The sequence below is a fragment of the Pongo abelii genome, chromosome 13 (assembly GCF_028885655.2).
Source record: "Pongo abelii isolate AG06213 chromosome 13, NHGRI_mPonAbe1-v2.0_pri, whole genome shotgun sequence".
Taxonomy (NCBI): Eukaryota; Metazoa; Chordata; class Mammalia; order Primates; family Hominidae; genus Pongo; species Pongo abelii.
In genome coordinates, this window is record NC_071998.2 from 93,352,633 (window position 1) to 93,380,319 (window position 27,687).

At 33.0% G+C, this 27,687-nt stretch overlaps 1 long non-coding RNA gene across 2 annotated transcripts in view; it reads left to right on the forward strand.

Moving 5' to 3' along the window:
• Positions 1–16,214, forward strand: part of LOC129047739 (uncharacterized) — a 67,438-nt gene extending 51,224 nt beyond the window's left edge. For both annotated transcript variants that reach the window (XR_008509507.1, XR_008509506.1), the window contains exon 4: positions 15,948–16,214. This is a non-coding gene — a long non-coding RNA (uncharacterized LOC129047739). The remainder of the gene's footprint in view (positions 1–15,947) is intronic.
• The last annotated feature ends 11,473 nt before the right edge of the window (positions 16,215–27,687 follow it).

Consider the following 27,687-nt stretch of genomic DNA (forward strand, 5'->3'; position numbering starts at 1 on the left):
GAAAGCAAATGGATAGAATGCAGAATATGTCTAAACAATTTAAAAATAGGTCTTTATAAATGTCTTTTTTTGAGGGAGTTAAATATAGACGGTAACTTAGTAGGTAAGGGAGCCTGGTATTTATTCAAGGGGAGGTGGAAAAGGATTCAACTATGGGGAAAACGAAATTGCCAAGACTAAGAGAGAAGGATGGCTGATTCAGTCAGTGGGGGCACACACAGCAACTACTTCTATCCAGAAGCCCTAATGATTCAAGGTTACATGAAGTGACAGCTCTGGAGATTTGGAGATTGAGTTCCCTGCTATTGGACGATTAAGAAAAATCCTCACTTCTCATCCACTTAGTCCTCTATCTTAAAACTAAGTAATCCCTGGCAGCTCACTTCCAGTGGCAAGATTCAGTCATGAGATCTTGTATTGAGATTTCTAAAGCAAAAGCATATTAACTTTTCTCTAGTTGACCAGAGGCAACCTTCTATTTGAAGCTTACAATGGCTGCTATAGGGTGTGTATTGATAAGAACTGCATGCATTGTTGAACAAACATAGTTAAGTATTGTTAATATTATCCATATGATATGTATAACAAGAAATATTAGCCTGCATAAGTTATTTCAAGTTTAATGTAATACTTAGCTATGTTTGATTAATGTATGAACTTCTGTGATATACATTTGATGGCATCAACTTAGAACTTCCAAGACCCATCATGGGTTTGGGGGCAACTTTATAGTGCTTTCTTAAGAATTAATAATTAAGGATTGACAGGGAGCATTAATTATTGTATCTGAGAATAATGAGATTATTTAACTATAAAACATACATACATAATAGGTATAAAATATTGAATTATTGATGTGATTTTTCTCTTTTGAATTTTGTAGCACCTTATCTTTGCCTTATTTATATTATTCATTTCTTGGTGGTTAGGGTAGACATCACATCATGACGTGTATAATATAAGAAAAAATCTAGAAAGGACTATGGAGTTCTAGGTATTTCTCATTCTATCCTATGTAGATTAATAAAGGCCAGGTCTATGGTTTTATTCAAAAGTTTGAAGAAGATTAATAGAAGAAAAAGGAGGAGGAGGAATCAGTGTCCATGGCATCAGCTGGAAACCTGTTATTTTACATTTCTAAGAAAAAAATAGGAGAACAAAGATAAGTCTTGTCCTTTTGATAAGTTAAGGTAATATCTAGAACAGAGATATTCTATTGTTTCTACCCCACATTTAGGAATCTAGAATGTGTTCCTTTCTACGCTAACCAAAAGAGGATGGGGTATGCACAGCTGGGTCTAGCTGAAGCTGGCATTTCCAAAAGCTTATCTTGAACTTAGAGGAACAGAGATGGAAACAAGAATTTTCTGAGAGTATGGCTGGACTATCTTGCAAAAGTGACGGAAGGCGGTGCCACCAGTGAGGTACCAGGTAGTGACTTCTTAGGAAGAACTGTAAAGAACCCCAGAAGAAAATAGAAGGCACAGCCAGAACCCAGAGGATTCTATGAGCCCAATAGTCAACCATGGATAACTACTAGTTTCTGACCAAAGTTTAATATACCCAGTTACATGGTATATGCTGTAGACTCAGAGATGAAAGCAAAGTGGATCAGTAACATCATCTTAAAAGCGTGAGGAAAATACAGTGCCTAAGCCTAATGCTATGAAGACTTAAAAGCCATACTCCTGAACATGTGAGCCTGATATCATATGAACAGAGAGTGTTGGGACGCAAAAGCCTGCTTGTACTATAGGTTTGTTCTCAGCTTTAATCATGATAGAAAAGTTACTGATTTTTTATCACAACAAATTACATTTTTTTCATTCCTGGTATTTATTCTGAATTAAATCTGTGATCCCAATGAACATGAGTAAAACATGCAGATATTTTAATAAAATTAAGTTCCACTAGAAGGGCATATGACACACTAGATACTGTTTTTGCTTTAACTTTTTAATATTAAAACTTTTATTTTTAGTGCTCTTATGAAAGTATTTTTAACACCCTTATGCAGTATTCTTGCAACACATCTACATAACTGCATATTAACTGAACTAAAGTAATGGGTACTTCCATAGAAAAATAAAAGTAGATAAAATGGGTAAGTAATCCACCAATGGACAATAAAAATAGATGACAAATATATTAAAATTTATACAATTTATTATTTAAAAAAGAAATTCAATTTAAAATTAATTACTAAATTATAATTTGCAATATTATAAGCATAAAAATAATATTCAGTCTCCTGTCAAAAACTGTGACATAAACTCATACAGCATTTCTAAAGAGCAATTTTGGAATATGTCTCAAAAGCATTTTAGAAGTTCTTATACTTTCATTTAGAAAGTGCACTTTTAACAATGTATTCTTAGAAAGTAATATTTAGTAAATAATAGTCATTTTAATGTTTCTTTTACATAGCAATATAATTATCTAATAGTAGGAGACAGGTATATTAATAGTTCATACTTCTATGCAAAATTCTTCAGCAATTCACATCTTGTTTAAGAAAAATACAGTGTTTGGAAAGTGATATATTACAGTAGGTTATAAAAATTATGTGCTCCATGGTATTTTGTGCACTTAAATGAGATAAAAATTATAGAGTTGCAAAACAAAATGTGGAAGGGGTAAAGGGCCTAAATTGTTGTAAGATACCGTGTTAGATGGGAAGTGGTAAAAGTACTAATCCAAGGTAGGACCCTAATATGCCAAGGATACATATTGTAACACCTTCAGCAAATGAGAAGAATAACTGAAGGTATAATTAGTAAACTAATAAGGAAGAAATATAGTCATTCAATTAAAATTGGTTGCAAATATAAGGCAAATTGTTTGTATCCCAATATTTGAATTGTATAACATGGCATTCTGGTAATCCCATCTTGTGGCACCATGTTTTCCAAGGTTTTCTCCCATTATGCTCTCTCTTTCCTTGTGTGTATTTGGATGTTTTCTTCCCATTTAAAGTGCTTCTTTCCTATTTTCACTTTTTATAAATTCAAACCATCCTATAATTTTCAAATGTTTTAAATTACATCACATAGGTGACTTTCAAATCTACTTTTCTTCCATTATCAATGTGGTAAATTATTTCAGATTTTCCCTATCACGCATATTATTAATCTGGGCTAAATATGTGGGAAATACAAATTTAAATTAAAAAATAACAAAAAACTTAAAAAGTAGAGGTGGAACTAATATGCTATAAATAATTACAATACAATGTCACAAGAAGGCTGCTAAATAGTCCAGTATGTACACAATGTGGAATATAATGTTTTGAATGAGACATTTTGTTTTAAGAAGGTGAAAGTTGAGAGCAACAGTTAGTTAATACTAACATTTTCTAGTAATGAGAGTGAAATATAATTCACCTGTTTATTTTGATAGAAGAAAATAGTTTGGTTAATTCTGATTTACCAGTAGAATTAATATCACTTGGTTGATTTGTTCATCACCACACTACTGCATACAAGTGATGAGATTTTTTTTTTTTTTTTTTTTTTTTTGAGACGGAGTCTTGCTCTGTCGCCCAGGCTGGAGTGCAGTGGCGTGATCTCAGCTCACTGCAAGCTCCGCCTCCCAGGTTCATGCCATTCTCCTGCCTCAGCCTCCCGAGTAGCTGGGACTACAGGTGCCCGCCACCACGCCTGGCTAATTTTTTCTATTTTTAGTAGAGACCGGGTTTCACTGTGTTAGCTAAGATGGTCTCGATCTCCTGACCTCGTGATCTGCCCACCTCAGCCTCCCAAAGTGCTGGGATTACAGGCGTGAGCCACCGTGCCCGGCTGTGATGAGATTATCTTCTAAGCAGAAGATAGTTTCTGGTGAGTCTTCCCGTCTCCTTTTGCCTCCTTTCATCAATAACCTGGCTTCCCTGATTTCTACGTTATTGTTGCATATATAAATTAATTTTGTGATATGGCTGAATAGTCAAATAGTTCTGATTATAGCTTTATCCAGAAATATATCTCTTGAATCTTTATTCTTAGATCCACGCAATGCACCTGATCGAGCAAGATATTACCCATGCCCTTGTCTAGCCTAGGATCATGAGAAATATACACATATGGTACCTATTTCTTCAAAAACATTCATATCTGTTATCCTAAAATCCCTGGCCAGGACATGCCTCATCATAGGCTTTGATTTATTATTTACTGAAAAAATAAATAAGCATAAACAATAAATTGGTTCTTAGGAACATGAGTTTTCAATGTATGTTTGTTGCTTTGTTGCTTCCAAGGGCACCATCCTAGTCTGTTTCATGAAGGTCTCATAACATAAACTATGTGGATAATGACTTGGGGATGATGCAGTTTATCAATCCTGTGACTTTCTGGTAGAAACGAAGGGACATCGCTCTCTGAGATTACACTTTATCAACCCTGTGTGTTTCTAGTAGAAGAGAAGGGATAGCATGATCAAAGTTGGAGCCAGGAAATGTATAGCATCTTTGAATAGTGTGAGTAGTATTGTTAGCTAAAATGCGTCACATGGTAGGACAGGGTTAGAAGGATGATTTAGCTTTATTGATATGGTCTACACATTCTATACTAAAAAAAACTTGAACTTTATCCTTTGGCCTATTGGGAATTATCAAAGTTGTTATGAAAATTATATAATTATATTGATTTAATTTAAAAAAACAGTGGACTGATAGATGAATGGTGAAAGAAGGAATGAATGCTAGGGTCCACTTGGGAAGATGATTGCAAAATTTTAAGTGAAATATAGTGAAGCTTTGAATTTGAAAGTGGAAGTGAAATAGAGAAAGAATTATGTCAAGAATGATTTCATCTCTGAAAAAAATCTTGAGTGAGATTTTAGGTAAAAAGGATAAGGGAGTTCCTTTAGTGGTGGGGGGAAGATTTTAAACATATTATAATGCTGTTCTCTGTCACTAGGAACAAAAAATGAAGGATGTACAGAAGAATACAATGAATTCTGTTTTGTGATTTTTGAGCTTGAAGATAGTGAAAAATTAGTATCTAGGGAGAAAGACAGTAGTTTAAAATAGAGATTTTCGAGTCTCCAGTATTAATCATTTAAAAGAATCATTACCTCATAAAACCAAATCAGTGTTTCAAGTCAGACTCTATATTCTACGCAAAGAAATTCCACACTTATCCCACATAACTTAATATGAACATGAATTTCTTTTAAATTTAGCTAGTTTTTTCACACATTTATATGTTGATCTACAAATATTGCTTATAATCTGAAGTATTAGAATAGCCAATCACACATTTACTGTTATGTTGAGGAAACATAAAGTGTGTATAAACTGGAATCATATCCAAAACCCCAAGTTTGTGTAGTTGTATGTTGAAGGGAAACAGCTTAAGAGCTACCACTTTGTTTTGTCCAAGGTTATTTTTTCAATAGCTGAGCAGCCCTTCCAAAGAGGAATTTTCAGATCTACTTTGCAAACATAGTGTTTATTGGTGGGGTTAAATCAGTTTCTGGGCCAATTTCTAGATAAACATACGCATCTGATCTCAATAGGAGTGGGGAACATGGGAACATTTGAAATTATCCAGAGAAAAAGTAAGTTCTAAACTTTACTCAGTCATCTTTACTTTCAAATCCTTTTCCTGCTGCCAAAATTTTTGACATTTTGAAGTGTCACAGTCATAAAAGGTTAAGAAACACTGATTTTTAAATGTGATGTTAGCATATTCATTATAACACATTTCATACATGCAAAATAACAGAATCACATGTAGATAGGATGGGGGAATAACATTAAAGAGAATCTCTTTTGTGCTGAAAACTATGTTCCGTTGCATTTTGACAGCAATCTCCAATGCATATATATGAGTGTCTCTATTTTACACAAGAAGGGAGATTGCACAACTAAATAAAGGATCTCAACTTGATTGTCTTCTCCTGAGTTAAGGTACCATGTTGCTCATAAGCACTTGTGTAGACTGAAGGAGTTCAGGACATACCACCCCAAAATATGCAAATTTGACATGTTGATTATTTTGAACTTAAGGTACTTGACAAACAGCAGATGCAGGAAGGACACTCTGACCTCCCTTTTTCTTCCTGAAAGCAAGAAATAAAACTCTTATGTGAAAGATGCTCTCCCTAAACCAGGAGAATAGAACATTCTTATCACCAGAGATGCAGACTAGGGGCTGAGAAAATCTGTATAAACAGAGCTTATTAAAATAACTTTTGTCTTTTTAGTCACATTTATTTTAATTAATTTTCCATAGTTGCCAACCTTTATTCAAGCTAACATATAAGCCTTAGGCTTAGCCAGTTCTTTGGGTCTTCATTCTTCTTTTGAAGGCTCTCATGTACATGTAAAAATTACCAAATAAAGACTGTATGCTTTTTTTATTTTTAATCTGTCTTATGTTAGTCCCTGCCAGAAACCTTAAAAAGGTAGAGGGTACATTTAAACTCCTCTACAAGATAATGATGACCTATACAGTTAGTTTGGCATGTATAAATATGCTAATTCAAATATCTATATTTTAGAATAATGACTTATAAGATTAAGTTGCTATGACTATGATTAATTTACTTACATTATAGTTTTAGAATCAAACCATATGTTTTAAGTTGTTTCAATCTATTATATAAGCACAATGAATTCTGTAATTCAAATTACCTTAATAGATTTTCATCTACATTCATATGTTGCATGCTATAATTTCAGAAAAAGGAATTTTTCAAATGGGAACCGGCATTAGAAATAGAATTGTCAGTTGTAGGTCTAGTGTGAAAATCTAGAAAAATATGTTCCAATTAATATAGTGTCTAAGTTATGTCCTTATTTTCATAGATTTTTCTCCAAGTGCTAAGTCATTTAAGTATAGTATACTGATTCCTAGAAGCACTTCTCTTTTGCATCTCTCATTAATGAATAATTAGTCCAACATTCTCGTCATTTGGATCTCTGCTTAGTCAACCGTAATTTTCTCAGCAACCAACAAATAAAGGTCAGGTGGAATATATTTAGCTGTGATATGGCCTACATGGTCAACAGACTCCAGGAAACACTAGAAAAATTTACTTTCTCCCCATAATTAATGCAAATAATAATCAGATAGTGTGTTGAATATTTATTTTCTATTTGAAAAGTTATAAAATCCAATAAGTAACTTGAGCATTTGGAAGACTAAAATTGTAACATTCTCTGAATGTTTGTCCTTTTATCCCAATGTTTCCTATTCTACAGAGGCAGGATTAGGGGTTCCTTTGACATTGATCAAGGCTATGGATCTATATCCCAGAAAAAATGTTCATAGCCAAAAATATCTCCAAATAATTTGAGGGAATTATCAAGACATATTGGAGCCTTTGGTTTCAGAATAATTAACACTTTCTTAACTTATCAAGAAATAATTTCTTTCTCCTTTAATTCCTTCATTCAGAGAATATGTATTGAGTCCTAGTATTAAGTATTAAGGAAACTACCATGCATAAGGCAAATTGCATAGCTTTGAAAAGCTCATATTCTGATAAAACAGACCAAAATGAGAATAATTTCAACACAGTGTAAAGAATTCTGTAAAAGGTGAAAAACATTCTTTGTGGGCACAGAGAAACAAGAAACTGATTCCTGGGGAATATCGAAAAGGAAATGGCATTTGACCTGATTTCTGAAGAATAGCTTACGTTGTTGAGGGAGAATGGATTTCTAAGGGTGACAGCATAAACAAAGCTATGGGTTTGTGAAAGGAGAGATTATACCTAAGGCATGGGTTCTTTGATAGTACTTTCTCTTACAAAATGGATAAACAATATATAATTGCAAAGTAAACCATTCATTGGATATATGAAATTAACACACAAACACACACATAAACATATACATATACACAGTGAATTCTATCATTGAGTCTTTAAAAACCAATAATAGAATTGGGTCATTACTAAATGGTTTGACTATATTTCATTGACTCTGTATAATTGCCTTTAGTAAGTTGCATTTCAGTATTATCCATTGGGCTTTGAAATGGAGGTTTTTTAAAATGAAGCGGTTAAGTCTGTTGCTATTATAGAAATATTGTTTGTTGTAGAAATATTATTATAGACCTTGTTTACTATATTACTCCCATTATGAAACTCTACAAGGGAAATTTCACCTACAATTTAATTCTATGTGCAACTTTTTGGATTTCTCTTACAAATATTTGTTCCCTCCTCTTGAAAACATGTATTTACTGATCATGTTTTCATTATTATTTGGCTGTTAGGAGACTCAGAAAATGCAAAGCGTACATATACTTCTACCTTATTTATATTTTAAATAATTTGGATTCCTTATTTGTGTTTAAATTTTACTATCAATTTGTTGTATGTCTTTTTGCTGTGAGCTGTCATGATCCTTTAAGATCAGGGATAGAGTATAGCAAACTAGCTAACAAGCAAAGAAAATATTATGAAAATGTTTTACAGTTTATGAGCTTCCTGAGTTCTCCATCTCTAAACTTGTAAATCCTTTAAAATTCTATCTTATGTCTGTATGATATAGAGATAACAAGCATTTATCTTTCATAAATGTTACCTCTTAAAACAGTGTGATATCTCTGTCTCCCTAAAGGTTTTATAGTAAAATTAGGTTAATTTAAATATGGATATTTTAGTGGTTTATAATATATTTTTATTCAATATTTTACATTTTTAAATTTTACATGCTGCAAGTGAGATGAATACTTCACAATAATTTCTGAAGCATCTATTGCAATGCATGTCAGCACTCAACAAGAATTCTCCCTGGTTTGGACTCTCATGTCACTTTGCAAATAATCCATTGTCTACCCATTGGGTAAAAACACATACCTCTGGCTCTTACAGTGAAAATAATATTTGAAGAGAAATCACTTCTGGGGTTTGAATTATTTAGAAAGGCAAGACACGTGCTCAAAGTCTGTTTGGTTGCTTGACAGAGCTACATGTACATCATGGTGTGTATTGTGTAACCCAGATTGGAGAAGTAAAGAAGGAAATTAAATTAGAAAAGAAGTGATGAGCAATCACTTCTTATTGTGCCAGATAAAGGTAACAGTATTGAAGAGAAGCACTTAACTATTAAAAAAAATTGTTTTTTCTTCTTTCACTTAGCTTCTAGGACTTTTACCACTCATTGGTTTTGGCAACCTGCTCACTGCACTATATCACTCTTCGTATAGCTTTTTCCAGTGAGACTGCTTACAGTTTAGTGCCTGTGATAAACAGAAGTCTTTCACAATGTCACTTTTGGAAAATTTAGATTCTTGTTCTGAAAGTTCTCTATAAATCAATTCTGCCAAACCTATGGGGATTTAAGAAAATCTTTATTTCTCCTAAAGTTAGATATCACCATATATGATGGAAATTATTCACAAAATTCATGACCTGCTATGGTAATGTGTGTAAGATGCTACTGTGGCTAACAGCCACATAAATGCTTGTTAAATCTAAAAATATTAAACATAACCATTATTTCTAACTTAACATTTGTCCTTTGGGAAATGATCATCTGCTTTAGGAAAAGAATGGGCAGGTCCAGGGACCATCTGCTCATTTTCAATTTGCTAACATAGAAAGACTCTGGGGGAAAAACTCACAATTTTGGATTTAGTCACCAGAAAATAAAAGGCAATATTTTTGTTCCTTTTGGGGATTTTATTTATCTTATTAGTAAAATTGTATTCTTCTAACTTTCAGCCACCTTATGCCTTTCTTTCTCCTTGATATCATCTTAATTCTTCCCTTGCCATTATACTAAAATGACTTATCCTGTTTTCCTGTTTTAATTCCTGTTGGGTGAAACCCAAACCCTGGGCCAATCTATTTATCTTTATCATCTCTATATGATGAATACTGAGCCATGCTAATACAACATTATACCAATACAAAGATTGATACCATAAATTCTGTAACCTTACCATTTCCTAGTGATTATTCAGTATTTATTTTATTCAGTCAACACCTCTCTAGTTATCCAAACATGTTTATCAAAAGGACACCTCTTTACTATCACTCTAATAAATGAATACAACATACGTTCTTCTTCCTTTAAGTGATAATAGTTAAGGCATCTATCCTTTTTATGAAGATAGTCCTTTTAGATGTTGTTATGATCCCATAACTTTCTACCCTCTTGGATATCTTGCTCTTTTAAAAAATTATCTTAGTCTCCACTATGATTCTAAGTGAAGTAACTCAGGAATGGAATACCAAACATTGCATGTTCTCATTTATAAGTGGGAGCTAAGCTATGGGGATGCAAAAGCATAGGAATGACACAATGGACTTTGGGGATTGAGGGGAAAAGGGTGGGAAGGGTGTGAGGGATAAAAGACTACAAATTGGGTGCAGTGTGTACTGCTTGGGTGATAGGTGCACCAAAATCTCACAAATCACCACTAATAAAACTTACTCATGTAACCAAACACCACCTGTTCCCCAATAACCTATGGAAATAACAAAAAAAAAGGAAAAAGCATTTTAGTTCTGACAAATACTACAAATATAGCCCAGAAAACAACAATGAATAAATAAATGTTATCTTAGCCTGCATATTTTTTATTTCTCCCTTACCAACAGTTTTTCCCTTGCAATAACTGAAGAGTTTTAACTCCTAACTAAAAAAAACCAAAAAAAACAAAAAACAAAAAACAAACAAAAAACCCTCACTTTACTTGACTTCAGAGCCCATTCCAAATGCTTTTCTATTGTTTTCTCACTCAGCAAAAATGCTTAAAATGAGTCCGCACTTGCTGTGTCCACTTCATATTCCACACACCCTTAAACTGACTTTGGTTTGTTATAACCCACTCACAGTGTTCTCACAGGAACTCCAACAACCTTCACGTTGCTACAGTCAATGGACACTTCTCAGGCCTTATGATTGTAATGGTTAATTTTGTGTTATTTGCAATTTCCTGTGATCTGTTCCCTGATTGTTCATAATTTCTGTAATAGCATCAGTTCTGGCTCTTCATTTACTATGTCCACAATTGTATTATGTGGTCCTGAAAAGTATTAATAAATAAATAAATATATAAAGTATGCAGGGTAAGCATAGCTTTGGATGGATGTATAACAAAGCTAAATTTAAATTATATTGCACAAAAGCATATCTAATTTCTGCTGGGTCTAAATATACAACAAATTTAGACACAAACAATACAAACCAGTAACAGGATGGATAAAGTAAAATTCCAAATGTATGATATTAGGAAGTGAGGACTAAGGAATTAATATAAGATGAATGTAATTAATGTTTAAGGAGTTTGTTCTTTAATTCTTTTTCATGATAACTTTTATAGTTATAATTTACCTACAGTAAAATACAGGGTTCTATGAGCTTTCATAAATGAATATACTCAAATAAATAACACCACAATTAAGATGTAGAATTCCCATCATCTCAGGTGGTTTCTTTATGCCCCATTAAAACCAATTCCCTTGTAGCAGAGACAATTACTGTTCTGACTTTTTTTTTTTTTTTTTTTTTTTGAGATAGGGTCACCCAGACTGGAGTGCAGTGGTGCAATCTCAGATCACCCCAACCTCTGCCTTCCAGGCTCAAGCAATTCTTCCTCAGCCTCCCAGGTAGCTGGGATGACAGGTGTATGCCACTACTGCCCAGCTAATTTTTGTATTTTTAGTAGAGACGGAGTTTCACCATGTTGTCCAGGCTGGTCTTGAACTCCTGACCTCAAATGATCCACCCACCTCAGCCTCCCAAACTGGGATTATAGGAGTGAGCCACTACTCCCAGCCCTGTTTTGACTTTTATCACCCAAGATTGGTTTTTTAAGTTCTTGAGCTTCTTAAAAATGGACTCACAAAGCATGTGTTTGTGTCTGACTTCTTTCACTTAGCATATTTTTTGCTTTGTTTCTATTATTCCATTATAAGAATAAGACACTCATCTCTTTATGAATGTTTAGTTTTGATCTTTCAGTGATTATAAATAAAGCTTCTATGAATATTCTTACAGAAGTCTTTATCTGTATGTATATTTTCATTTTACTTGGAATAAATACCGAAGGATGAAACTGGTAGGCCATATGCCACACACATATATATGCAAAAAAGCATTCCAAATATGTTTCATCACTTTACAATTTTACGAGACTTATTAATAGATGCCAACATCCCCACCAATATTTGAAATCAACAAATTTTGAAATCTTAGTCACTCCAGTAGATGCAATGTAATAGCCCACTCTGTTTTTTTATTTACATTTCATTGATGATTAATACCATTTAGCACCTTAACTTTTTACTGTTGAAATTTTTAACTCATTTTGTCTTTTATTTTACACATTGTGTTGAGTTTGTCTCTTTTTAAATTTGTTTTTAATTGTCAAATAAAAATTGTATATATTGTTTTACTTCAAACTCTACAGCTAGTTCACACTGAGCCACCAGAAATGTGTCAATTAGAGCTGTAAGCGATTTTACAGATATTGACTTCATCTCTGAGGGTTTGTTCTTAGAAAGCTATGATTATATGTATCCACCTATCTGTTTCTGTAGGTTTTGGCCAACAGTTTGCCCTGTAACCTCAATTCTCTGATGCATCTAAGAAAGATTATTGATTTTCAGTATGTTCTTATTCTTTTTGTGAGGATACAAAAAAATGACTTCAAAGATCTTTATATATTGGACTGGAAACTGAGAGTCTATAAATGATATTTAAAAATTTTATTTTCCAAATGGTTTTTGCTAGTATTCAAAATAGTATTTACTTATTTATATTGACTTTTTATTCTGCATCCATACTCTAAGCACTTACATTTTTCTAGTACTGCTTTGGTACATTCTTCAGTATTTTCTATATACAAAATATAAACAAGGACCAATTTACCGTTTCTTTTCCAATATTTATATAATTTCCCCCCCATTGCTTTGCCTTATTGTATTAGCTTAGATCTCCTGTACAATGGTAAAAAGAGTGAAAAGAACAAATATCTTTGCCTTATTTCTGATCCTAAACTGGGAGTATTCAATATTTCACTTAGAATGATGCTAGTTGTAGATTTTTCATATATGTCTTTCATTAGATAGAGGAAATTTCCTTCTGTTCCTAACTTTCTGAGAATTTGTTGTTGGTGTCACACTTTGAGTTTTAATCATGATGGGTACTGAACTTTGTGAAATTATTTTTCTCCTTATATTGAGATGATCATGCAACGTTATCCTTTATCCAGTTAATGGAGTAGATTGCAACGATAGGTTATATGTGTGTTGCTTAATTTAAAAAAATGTATAAGCATTTACTAGATTGTTACTCCTTTCCTATGTAATTCCATTGTGATGAAAGAATATGTTCTGGATGATTTAATGCTTAAAATTTACTTTTAAGTGTGTTTCATAGCCCAGAATGTGGTCAACCTTGATGAATGCTCCATATTTACTCAATGTGTATTGTGCTGTTCTTGGTTATTTGAAGTTCTATAAATGCAAGATAAATCTAATTGAATAACAACCTTTTTCCACTATTCTATCTTTTTCAGTGTTTTGTCAACTGTTTTGCTAATTACTGAGAAATAAGTGCTAAAATCTCCAACTTTATATTGTTTATTAAGTATTTAGATTCATGCAATTTGAATTAACTGAAACACATTTTAAATTGTTTATGTATCTTGCTGAAATGATGCTTTTGCCATTATGAAATATTCCTTCTTTATGAGACTACTCCTTTTCTTGAAGTCGTCTTTATCTGATATTCATAATTCTACTTTTATATATTTAATGTTTCATAGCTTTATGTTATTAAAGTACATGCCCTGTGGACACCATATAGTTGAGTCTTGCTTTGTAATGTAGCTTGACGAGCTTTGCCTTTTAATTGTACTTTTGAATCCTCTTATATTTAATATAATAGTTTGTGTGATTAGGTTTAAGTCTACCCACTTGAGCTTTGTTTTCTTCTTGCCCTTTTGCCCTTTCTCTCTACCTCTTACTTCTTGCCTTCTTTTGATTTAATCAAGTATTTATTAGAATTTTATCTTTTGTATTTGTATTTTTAGCTAAATTGTCTCATTTATGCCGTAGTTACTCAAGGGATTAAAATATATACTTAAATTTATCAAAGCTTATCTTAACTTCACATTATATTGCTTCACGTATAAGAACCTTATAGTAGCATTACCTACATTTACCTTTTTAAATGGATTTTTAAAGAATTTCAGAAAAGAAAAGAAACTAATCTTTTATATTTATTCATATTTCCGGCTTTTTTTTTTTTTTTTTCTTGAAATGGAGTCTTGCTCTGTCACCCAGGCTGAAGTTAAATGGTGCGATCGTGGCACACTGCAACCAGCCCCTCCCAGGTTCAAGCGATTCTACTGCCTCAGCTCCCCCAAGTAGCTGTGACTATAGGCCCATGCCACCATGCCTGGCTAATTTTGTATTTTTAGTAGAGTTGAGGTTTCACCATGTTGGCCAGGCTGGTCTCGAAGTCCTGACTTCATGTGATCCACCCGCCTCAGCCTCTCAAAGTGCTGGGATTACAGGCATGAGCCACTGTATTCTTTCCCATAGAACCACATTTTTGACTGACATAAACTTTCCCTCATTAAAAATCTCATGTAGAATGTCAAGTAAACCTGTGGGTGATAAATTTTCTTAGCTTTTTCAAAATACAGGGTTAGTATATTCCCTATATGAAATGCTTGGGGCCATATTGTTTCATTTTATACACTTTTCTGGATTTTGGAATATTTATATTATACTTATTCGTTCAACATCCCTGATTTGAAAATTTGAAATCCAAAATGCCCCAGTGAGCATTTCCTTTGACCATAATGTCAGTACTCAAAAATCTCTGATGTTAGAGCATTTTGGATTTCAGATTTTTAGGTTAGGGGTACTCAATCTGTATTAAAATGTATCCATACCATCATTATTTTGGGATAATTTTTGGTTTTGCTGATATAAAATTCTAGGTTTGTAGGTTTTTAATTTTTTTCAGCATCTTGAAAATGTCATTCCATTGCTCTTTCAGCTAATATTGTTTCTGAAAAAAAGTGCCTAGATGTGTTTTTTGTGTGTTCATCCTGTTCATAGCACATAAAGCACCATAGACCTGTGAGGTTTTAGTTTTTTTGTCAAGTTGGGTAAATTTTAAAATAGTACATATGGATACACACTTTCTGTTCCTTCCTCCCTTTCTTTTTATCCCCCACAGGTCACTGGAACCTTGTTGTTGTTATTTTTATTATTCTCTATGTTTTTTACTATAAAAATTGCTATTGACTTGTGTTTAGATTTATTTATCCTACCTTTAGCAATGCCTAATACTACTGCTAAGCCAGTCCAATGATTTCATGTATTATATTTTTTAATTTTAGAACTAAATTTTTTCTTTTGAAATTTTCCATGCCTGTCATATTTATACTCTCCTTTATATTATTTTATATATTCATGATAGTTAAAGTTCTATTCTGTTAAGTCCAAAGCGTCAGTCATTCACATAATTGTTTCTATTTACTTTTTTGCTTGATTAAAAATCAAATTTTACCTTTTCAAATGTCTGGTTGTTTCTCATTGAAGACTGGTCACTGTGGATTTCATTCTATTTTTTTTTTTTTTTTTTTTTGAAGAGCGTTGATCTTTGCTTCAATAGGTAGCAAAGATCAATGCTATTCAAACTGTTCAAATATTCATATTAGGATTAGGTTTGGTTTGGGTGGACCTATTTCAGATATTCTCTCTGGTGTATGATGCATTCTTCAGTCTAGCTATATGGTTCTAATTCCTAAACCAAGACCCTAATGTGCTTTCAAGTAGATAAAGCTCAATATTGTACTTTGCTTCGCTAACTTGGTAGAATTTGGACTTCAAACACTCGTCCCTAGTCCTACATACAAATTTCTGCCCAGTTCTTAAGTTTACCCAATATTTCTTAGTTTTTTAAAGAGGATTTTACAGTCAAATTTTGACCTCATACTTTTATGTTCCCTCCTTTTTAGTGTCTTTCCCTCTCAACTTACAGATGTTCTGGAAGCACTGGATTATAACCTGAGACTCCTAAGCCCAGGAAAGCTGCCACAGTGGGCTTGAGCCCTCTCTTTGGTGTATCAAGAAGCTAAAGAAACTATGGACAAAGAGCTAACAAGAACAAGAAGAATGATATTTCATTAAATAGAGATATCAATAAAAAAGATAGAAATGATCCAAAGGTATAACGAGAGCTCTGCCTCTATTTGTTTCTTTCTTTCTTTCTTTCTTTTTTTTTTTTTTTTTGAGATGGAATCTTGCTCTGTTGCCCAGGCTGGAATGCAGTGGCATGATCTTGGCTCACTGCAACCTCTGCCTCCTGGGTTCAAGCAATTTTCCTGCCTCAACCTCCCGAGTAGCTGGGATTATAGGCAAGCGCCACCATGCCCAGCAAATTTTTGTATTTTTAGTAGAGCCAGGGTTTCACCATGTTGACCAGGCTGGTCTCAAACTCCTGATTGCGTGATCCACCTGCCTCTGCCTCCCAAAGTGCTGAGATTACAGGCATGAGCCACCGTGCCTGGCCCTCAATCTCTGTCTGATAGAAAAGATGATCTTTAGCAGTAACATGTTACATGATGCTTGGTGCATTTTAGATTTTTAATTGACCCTGATTTCATCACGCCAACTCTTTTGTCACTCCACCCTTGTGGTAGAGAAATGGGCTCATGTAAATGATATCCCCATCAGATAGAAGAAGACATTTTCTGATAAGAAGAAAATTATAATCAGAAAAAGGAAGAAGTGTTGCAAGATAATTAAAAACAAGTAAAGAAAATATAAAATATTGCCTAGAACTAGGTTTTTATTCTATGTATATTATTTAAATATTCTCCTCCCTAACACAGTGAATCTACTCCCTTGGAACTAAGATCTGTCTCTTCCATAGAGGGAGGAAACTCACTCCTTATATAGCTCTGAGTCTAGAAACTCCAGATGATATTCATTTTTCTTGGTCAACTGCAGTTCAGCAAATTTGTAGTTGTGTAGTTGTTAGTCATTTTGCCTGATTCAAATTCTGTTATCAGGGAACATCTTCCCTGTCCATCCCTTGTTCTTTATTGGCATCAGGGAAGAAGGATTCTTCCCTGAAGAAAGTTCTGGCTGCACTTTAATCTACCATTTTTATTTAGCATGATTGCAGGGACACAGGTTTTTTTTGTTAGGGCTCTCTTTGGAAATATTTTTTAAAACTTGCATATGAGAAAATTTGCATACTTTTATTCCAAATTCTAGTAACCAAACCTAAAGAGGCAGTTTAGTTGTGGTCTTTAAATGTAGACCCTGCCTTAAGGCTTTCTGTTTTGGCAGCACTTCTGAGCAGTCTGCTCATCCCTTAGCCTTCAGTTAAACTGCTTCCATTATTCGTTTACCTCAGAAATGAAAGGCTGTAGTTATATGAGACCCAACTAATCTGATTCTACTCCCACACTACATTTTAGGGATATAAATATTATCTTTGTCAGGACATGAAGCAAAGTCTTTAGACAGAGCTTAGGGCATTTGTCTGCACTCTGGCTGTTCCTAGGTTGTAATATCTTATTCCCAATGTTGTCTCCAATTTCTTACCTTTCATGTACTAATATTAATTTGAGGATAGGTAGTTGACTTTTCCAACTGAACAGGATACATACTTATTTGACTCTGAATCATTTGGATTGCTGACTCGAAGCAGAAAACTCCTTTTAAACAAAGCTGTATTTTCTTTCATCTTTTACATGAGCAGCTTGAACAAAGGCTTCACTTTTTCTAGTGTATCTTATTGAAAAAGGCATAAGAAGCAAATATTACCAGTATACGAACTTTTTTCTACCAAGTCCCCTAAAGACCTGTCTCAGATAGACAAATGGGTAGTAGCCAAAAATACAACAGGCAAAAATTTGACCAGGAGCTTAACATCCTCAAACCTGAAGGTGGAAAAATGTTCACTCTTTAGTACATTTTATTATTATTATTTTTGCTAACGTAGGGTTTGTTAAACACATGGACTACTTTCATACTTTTTAGAGCTTTTTCTATTATAATAGCAGAAAACAAATTCAAAACAGTTTTGGCACAAAGGGAAATGTGTTCGCTTCCTGTTTAGCTGGTACCTATGGGAGTGATACTTTTATATTGTATTTTAAATGGTAATACACTATGCTGTAGGAAAAAATGATGTATAAATGAGCCAAAAGAATCAAATGATAGAGATCATTTATCACATATGGATCAGGGATTAAAATAGTATAATATAATGATCAATAATCTAAAGCATTTACTCCTATCCAGACACTTTTCCTATAGGAAAGTATCTTTACTGGACTACATATACCTCCATAGAAATATAAAGGAACGTTATTAGGGAATGAAGCAAACAATTTGATGAGAGAGAGCAGTTATCCATTTATATGGGTAGAAAATGAGTTGTGGATGGAAGGCAAATTGTTGGGCATTATCTGTGGAGAATAACAATAGTAGATCCGATTGTCATGTTGAAAGCCAAATTACAGAAATCAATGTGGTCAATGAAGAATTTTTGAAGAAATCTACTCATAATTGACTTTCAGTTCCCCTATATACTCTCTGTAACATACTAACCTCAGGTCAATCTCAGTAGAAGCTTTAGCATTATCATATTTTTATTTTTGTTTATTTAATTTATTTTATTTTATTACATTAAAGAATATAAAAGATCACAGAGTTGTTAGGATTTCATCTAGCTCAGCACTTTAACAATGTTTAAATAGATTTAAAAAGGAAATTTTATAGATTTCTGTAAAAAATAATGGTAACCTGTTTTGTTAGGTTAAAAACCAAACCAGAAACTCACCCATACAAAATAAAGACTTGCTTATGGGCCAAGGCAAGGAGGAGTAATTTTACACAGTAGTGCCCATAAAAGTGTTCACAGACTCCTGTAAGTCTAACAATATTATCTGTATTTTATCTTCTAAGTCACCTTGGGATGAAAGAAAACATACTTTTCATTTCTAGGTAACGATAATTTCGAGAGTAGTATCACTTAAGAAAAAGAAAGCCAGCAATTAAGCTGATTTCAAAATAAACATTTGATAACCACTGTTTTTTTAAAAAAGTAATGGTTAACTAAATTAAGTTAATCTAACCAAACTGATATATATTCTGATAGGAAATAAGTGATTTTATATATATATATAGTTGATTGCACTTAAATGTGCTCATTTCTCATGCAACTTACAAAATTATGCAAATCTAAAAATCATACAGAATCAATGAAAATTTTTACCACCATTTTTCAGAGTTCGGCAATAAAGCAAGTAATAAAGTCAGAATGTGAAGCAATGACTTCATAGCATTTATGAGAAATAAAGAATATATTGTTATTAAGAACTTTGAAGAAAGATTACTTTAGAGCTTTAACTTTAGCCGAAAAATGGCCTTATATAAAAGATTCATGACCTTGACTTGATTAATTCAATATGTTTTATTGCCTTATACTTGGTTTAAGTTAGATTAGCAGCTATTAAAAAAGTTTCACCTTCAGAGCATCTTCCCTATTATCTAGAAGTCAATTTAGCATCAAAAAGGTCACTTTATCTATAATATCATCTATTTAATCTTTACTGTTAACAATTCCAATATTTGGGCAACAAGTATCACTGGTTTCCATCTGTATTTTCAGTGGCTGGTGCTTAACCATAATAAAAAGAATAATTTTATAGTAATTATGAACAGTTTTGGATGATTTTTATTATCTTCTGCTCAATACTTGATCATTGTATTGATTAGCCTTCCTGAAAACCAATAGTTTTATAAAATCAACTTCATAAATAATATGGGAAATACTATTAAAATAGAAATGTTAAAGTGCCATCTCTTACCAGGAGAATACTATGTGAAGGGAGCTGACCTTTGAGATAAAAATTGGTGGAGGAGGCATTAAAATGGTAGAGTTTTTATGAGCATTTGTAGTTAAATTATTATCCACTTAAATTAGACTGTTAGTATCATGATGGTTAATTTTAGGTGTCAACTTTACTGGATTAAGGAATACCTAAAGAAGTGGTAAATAATCATTTCTGGCTGTGAAACACACAGAGGAGACTGGCCCCTCAGACAGTGAACTGAGGGGATAGATTTCACCCTTAATGTGGATGGGTACCACCTAACATCTATCCAGGCTGGGTTCCTAGATAGAACAAAAAGGCAGATGAAAGGTGAATTATTTTCTTTTCTCCCTCTGTCCCAGGAGCTAGGACACTTATCTCCTGATCTTGAAGATGAGAAATTCAGGCTATCTGGCCTTTGTACTCTTTGACTTACACCAGTGCCCCAAGTTTCTCATGCCTTCAGCCTTGTACTAAGAGTGACACCATCGATTTCCCTGGTTCTGATGCTTTCAGACTTGGACTGATTCACATTACTGGCATCTTTAGGTCTTCAGCTTGCAGAAGGCCTGTTGTGAAACTTCTCAGCCTCAATAATTATGTGAGCCAATTCCCATACTAAATTATCTCTTTATCTATCTATCTATCTATCTATCTATCTATCTATCTATCTATCTACCTACCTACCTACCTACCTACCAACCAACCAACCAACCAACCAACAAATCAACCATCTCTCTATCTGTCTGTCCAATCTGTTTATCTATTATATTGGTTGGTCTCTCTGGAGAACCATGACTAATACAGATTCTAAATGTTTCAGCATATTATTTCATTTAATAATTGCAAGAAATCTATTTGCTTGTTTTTATAGATGAGGAAAGACGACTAGAACACATCTATTTATGTCAAACCATCTCAAATTACTCATTACCACCACTTCCATTAGAAAATTGCAATAAAATAATCATTGTAGTATTGAATGCTAGAAATGATGATTTTGCTTCACCTCAGAATATCAGATAATTAGACTAGATAAAACAATTAGTTTGGTGCAAAAGTAATCGTGGTTTTTGCCATTAAAAGTAATGATATAAACTGCAATTACTTTTGCACCAATCCAGTAACTCTCAAGACTAGTTCCTATTACACTTTTAAACCTTGCTGTAAAACCCTCTTAGAAAAAGATGCCCATGATGTAGTCATCTAACTGAAAGGAGGGGAGAGAAAAAAGTAGGGAGAATAAACACATTAACACTTAATAGTTGGTCAGGCCACTCAAGTGTTATAATTATTTTTAAAATTAATAATATATTTTCCATATCAGGATAAGGAGGCATGAAGTCTTGGGAAATCTATACAGAAGGGTGTCTAGGGAAGGTAATTTGGGAGGGATTTGAAAGAGTAGAAGGAAGATTATTTAAGAAAGTGGTTTAGTCAGAAGCTTCTTCTGGTCTCTGCTGGGTCCCCTGTGGATTATAGTAAGCTGTGAACTAGGCAAGGGTTGCCTTTGCTGATTGGAGTATCATCAGCGGCAACTAAGCTGCTGTGGCTCTGATTTATGAGATCTTTTCTCCTCAGGTTAGCTTGAACACTTTCACATAGTGGTTCCAAGATTCCACAGAGTAAGCAAAAGTGTGCAATAATTCTTGAGGCCTTAGCTTTAAACTGGCATATATCATTACTTCTGATTACCTTAGCCAAGGAAAACCACAAAGCCATCCAGATTTGAGGCAAAAAATCAAAGACAGAGAAAATTTTTAAGCACAGTAGAGAAAAGAAATTTTTCATATACAAGAGAACCTCCATACGGCTATCAACAGGCTGAAATCTTGTAGGTTAGAAAAGAGTAGGATGATATACAAAGTACTGGAGGAAAAAAATCCAGTCAATAATACTTTGCTGGGCAAAGCTGTCCTTCAGATATTAAAGAGAGATAAACACTTTTCCAGACAGATAAAAGCTAAGGGAGTTCATCAACAGTAGATCTTTCTTACAAGAAATGCTTCAGGGAGTTCTTCAAACTGACACAAAATTATGCTGATTAGTAACAAGGAAACATACAACGGTAGAAAATCACTGGTATGGTAAATATACAGTCAAGTTTGGAAGACTCTACCTCTACATGGAAGTTGCTGCAGAAAACCTTATGTAATGTAAAATGTTTGGACAAAGAGCGGTGTCTATTTTTTATTGCTGAGAAGCAGAAAATTTAAAAACAGATTCTGGTAAAGAAAGACAGCAGAAGCCTATTCCCAAATCTTTATTATGTTAAGTGGTTGAATAATCTAGAGTTTGGAAACTTTAGGACTTATGTTTGGTAGCAGCAACTGTGTTCAGAGGAAATTAGGGTGATGGGAAATTTCAAATGATCTGCTCCAGATAATTAATGAAAATATGGAATCAAAATAATCTAAATAATGTAAATAATGTAAATAATTCATATTCCATTGGCTTGTAAGCATATCGATCTCCCCAGCAAATATCAAAGTTTAAAACACTTTTGCAGACTATTACTTGTTATGAGCTTCATGTATATTAATCAAATTCTCAAATCCAACATGCAGTATGTTTTAATTGTGTAACTTACACAATCTGAAAAATACAAATGATACTTCACGATTCATTTAAAATCAGGGGGTGCTAAAAAGGCAATGATTCCAAATTTATGTTTAAGAAATTAAAACACAACATATTCAAACAGTCAAGAGCAATATATATACCTTATGGTTTTGTGAAACTAGAATCATTCTAGTTATTTGCTTCATTCTTCGTGCAACATACAACAGTGGTAAAAGGAGACTAGAAAGTACTTCTCTAAGAAGATACACACAGCCCCCTGAACCTTATTAGAAAAATTCTTGACATTGTTTGGGTCATCACAGTGAAGTATGAAATGGAGTTTTTTCAGATGAAAACAATCAGATGTGATGAAAAGTTTGGGCAACAGCCCCTATGAGATAAAGTAAATGAAACTGTTCTCCTTTGACCTAAACGAAGAAAGAATGATTCGGGATTTACTAAGAGACTCGAGTGTATGAAATGGCCCTGCACGATAGATGAGAAGCAGTTTTCCTTTTCTTAGACACAAGAGGAAAGGGCTCTAATTAGATTATAAATCAGAGAGACAGTCTTTCCTATAACAGTTACAAGATCCTGGAAATAATTATTTTAAGAATAAGAGTCGAATCTGCTACTCTGAATGAGAAGAGTCAATATTAATGATACTTTGAAGAGCTTGGGCTGAGAATGGCTTAGTTGACCTCTCCGTGAACACTTTAGCCCTGTGACTTGGTAAAAGGAGGTCTCAGTACAATCTTTCAATGAAAAATTCAAAATGGATCACTACAGTTCTGAATGAAAATGGAATCTGTATAGAAGATTCCAAATAAATCACTCCTCATTAACAACTATTTAAGTCGATGAAAAAAATAAACACTAAAAAAATTCCATAATTGTCTACCAAATCACTGAAGTATCAAATACTAATATCTTACAATAATTTGAATGCTAACATCTTACAAAAATATTAAAAACAAAAAGGCATAAAAGAGCAGGGGCTACCAGCAGTTTCTTGCATTTGGGGAGGTATAATATGAACGATAACTTACAAGGATAAAAATAAACCAAGAAAATCTGCTAATAATTCATATGGCAGAATATAAGTTCAATATAACTTCTTAAAGTACTCTGTAGCAGAAGAATCGATTGAACCTGGGAGGCAGAGTTTGCAGCGAGCCAAGATTGTGCCATTGCACTCCAGCCTGGGCGACAAGAACGAAACTCCCTCTCAAAAAAAAACTTCCAAAATACAGAAGAAAATAATAAAACAACATAAATCTACCAGTCTAAAGAATAGAATAATACAGAAAAAATTAATGTATGGTATGATAAGCATGATCATAAAAATAGATAATGAAAATAAAAATATAATTCAAAATATGGAAACAATCATGAATACAATGGAAGAGAAAAAAAAAGACTGAAATAGGTCACAGCCTCTAAAAAACTCAGAGAAAAAAAATTCCTCAAATAAATACATTCTGACTTGCTTTTTCCTATTTCAAAAAAAAAAATTCCGAACTTAGAAAAACAAGTAAATATAAGAAAACAGTCTTCTAAGGAACAAAAATTATTTTAATTTCAGAATTTCCTTTGCAATAACAAACACTAGAAGACCATAAAGTTCTGTTGTGAGAATTTTGAAGAAAAACAACGTGTCATGTATTTTACTCTCAACTTAAATAAACATATGTGATGTATGATAGTAAACGAAAATACAATCTTATATATGCAAGGGTCCTAAAAATAGCATATGTGCCAGGACAAAATGAAAATATTTAAATATACATATTAAATAATGAGAGAAATAGGAAAATGAAAATGTTAGGAATAGAGAATCCATGGTATAAATGTTTGAGAATAAGTAGAGAAAAACAAAAATATATTTTAATAATTGTAGCTATTTTTATGAATATTAAAACAGATATAAAAATATACTCAAGCCCAGTGAAAATATATATGTTGACCATATGTCAAGCATGTCAAAAGAAGACCTTGGGGAGCTCCCACTGAGAAATTCAAAACAACTTTAACATAAAAATGAATAATGCCATAATTTAATTATATATATCAAATGAACAAATAGCAATTAAATGGGGGGGAAGGTAAAAGCACTTTACAAAACAATTGCAACTAAATCATGAGGGAGATAGATGTTTTGAAATCAACATTCTAAAAAACGTGTAATGTAATTTTTTAAAATTTGGGGGGTCCTTTAATTTTTAATTTTTAGTTTTTAATGTTGTGGGTACATAGTAGGTGTGTATACTTATAAGGTACATGAGATTTTTTTTCTCACATTTATTTATTTATTTTTTATTATTATTATACTTTAGGTTTTATGGTACATGTGCGCAATGTGCAGGTAAGTTACATATGTATACATGTGCCATGCTGGTGCGCTGCCCCCACTAACTCGTCATCTAGCATTAGGTATATCTCCCAATGCTGTCCCTCCCCCCTCCCCCCACCCCACAACAGTCCCCGAAGTGTGATGTTCCCCTTCCTGTGTTCATGTGTTCTCATTGTTCATTTCCCACCTAAGAATGAGAATATGCGGTGTTTGGTTTTTTGTTCTTGCGATAGTTTACTGAGAATGATGATTTCCAATTTCATCCATGTCCCTACAAAGGACATGAACTCATCATTTTTGATGGCTGCATAGTATTCCATGGTGTATATGTGCCACATTTTCTTAATCCAGTCTATCATTGTTGGACATTTGGGTTGGTTCCAAGTCTTTGCTATTGTGAATAATGCCGCAATAAACATACGTGTGCAGGTACATGAGATGTTTTGATACAAACATGCAATATGAAATAATCACATCATGGAGAATGGGGTATCCATCCCCTCAAGCATTTATCATTTTGGAAACAGACAATACAATTACACTGCTTCACCAGCCTCTCACTACCCTTCTCAGCCTCTGGTTACCTATCTTTCTACTCTCTATGCTCATGAGTTTAATTCCTTTGATTTTTAGATCCCACAAATAAGTGAGAACATGAGACATACTAACTGTACATATTTGGGAGGGGTGTTGTGATGTTTTGATGTACTATATACACTGTAATAATCAAATCAGGGTAACTGGCATATCTGCATTTCAAATATCATTTATTTCTGGCAAGAACATGAAAAATCTTCCCTTCTAGTGACTTTGAAATATACATTGCATTACTGTTGACTATATCATCCTACTGTGCAATGGCGCACCAGAATTTATTTCTCCTAACTATAACATAGTTCATTTAAAAAGGAACATAATAATAATTGATTCAGGCAAAGATGATCAATAAATGTTAATACCATGGGGAGAAAGACTGTTAAAGAGTATAATACTTACACGGTTTCATAGAATTGGCCCAAATAATGGTTGTTAATTGCAAAAAGAAAAATATTTTTTTACCATGTAGAAATCTGGGAGGTACCACCTTAACACAGTGATCAAATCTATAACACAGAAGTAACAGAGTTTGACCTGTATTTTGACTTCATTGTTATCTGGTATGTTGCATAGAGAAGGGAAAGATATCACTATGTATTAATAGTATCTGGAAAGAAAAAAAATTGAATCAACCTAATCATTAGGAAACAATGTAACAAACTCAAACTGACAGAAATTCTGCAAAACTAGTGGGTTGCATGCATAAAATATTTCATGGCACAAAATACAAAGTTTTGGGGAACTGCATTTTGTTTCTTTCTTCGTTGCTTTAATTTATTAAAGAAGACTGGAGGATCATGACAAATAAATAAAATGTATACTGAATCATTGCATCCTGGATGAAAACAAGCAAACCAAAAGCAATAAAGGATAATATTGAAACAAGCAGAATAATTTCAATATGGACTGTCATTTAGCTATCAATATTACATTGATGTTAAATTACATCAGTGTTTGCGTTTGTGTGTGTGTGATTTTTTAAGAGAAAAATAATGTACATGATCTGAAGTATTTAGAGAAGAAATGCCATATTTTCCATAAACTGTCATACACACATGCACACACATATAAATGCACATATATATGAGTAAATACAGATAATAGATTTGTGTGTGTGTGTGTGAGAGAGGGGGAGAGAGAGAGAGAGAGAGAGAAATGGTGCATCTGGGTATATATGGGTTTTTGTGTTCTTATAATTTTTGTATAGATTCGAAATTCTTAAAATTAAAAGTTTGGGGAGAATTTCTCTATTTTTGAATATTAAAACTATAATCCTATATGCATAAGTCTGTATGGATATATGCATATAAATAAGTTGGAAGATATATATCACCATACTACTGGTAGTTATTCTAAGAGAGTCAAAATATCAATATTTTTTATTTTATCATTAAAATTTTGCTATGTTTTCCAAACATTTTATTGTGGAAAAATTCACTCTTATTCACTGATAAGAAACAACAGAAATAAAATTTCAAAATAATTTAAAAGCATGTGCTTTTGAATGATTTTCTCTAAAAGTCATGAAACTTTTCCCATTTATAATATTAATATCCTCTACTAAGTAATTCATTTCTCATGTTACTTGCCATTGCAAAGATTTATTCATAGCTTTCCAGTTCCTCCCTCATTGTCAGCTGTAAGTACACACTCCTGCATTTCTCTTAAGGACATCTGTTCTGTCCTTTCAACATTTACATTGCTCATCTTGGAATACCTTCTAATGTGTTTACGCATTTCTAGGACACATTTCCAGAAAAAAAAATAATAGAAAATACTTAACTAAATGCATAAAATCATAAACACCTGAAATGGTGTTAATTGTGGTGCTTATGAGGACTGTCTTTGGGGTCAGACAAGCTTATCTGAATTACACATTAATCAGTTAGTAACTTTTGTATCCTGCCAGTTTCTCAGCTTCTCATACACTTTGTCTTGTCATTAATTTCATGGTCCACCAAAAAAAGTAAATGAGAAATTTGATAATGCAAAGGGCATGCAATCTATACTTAATAATTGTCAACTTTTTCGCCTTTCTGAAACATGCCCATTATCAATACAGGAGAGCTGGTGCTCCTTTCATTTTAAAACATTCAGTATTATTAGAAAAAGAACAAGACTTATAATGCTTCTAAGAATTTTAAAGCGTCTCACTAAGCCAGATAGTAAATTATTGGCTTAGTTATTTAATATTCACCATTGAAAATCCAGTGAACAGAAAAAATCACTAAAGAAATCATCATGTTTATTAAAATAAAATGCTTCATTTGCAAAATTTATGTTGTAAGAAACCATAACTTAGAACATTTTTCTCAGCAAAACCTTTATATATTTAGAAATTTTTAGAAAACA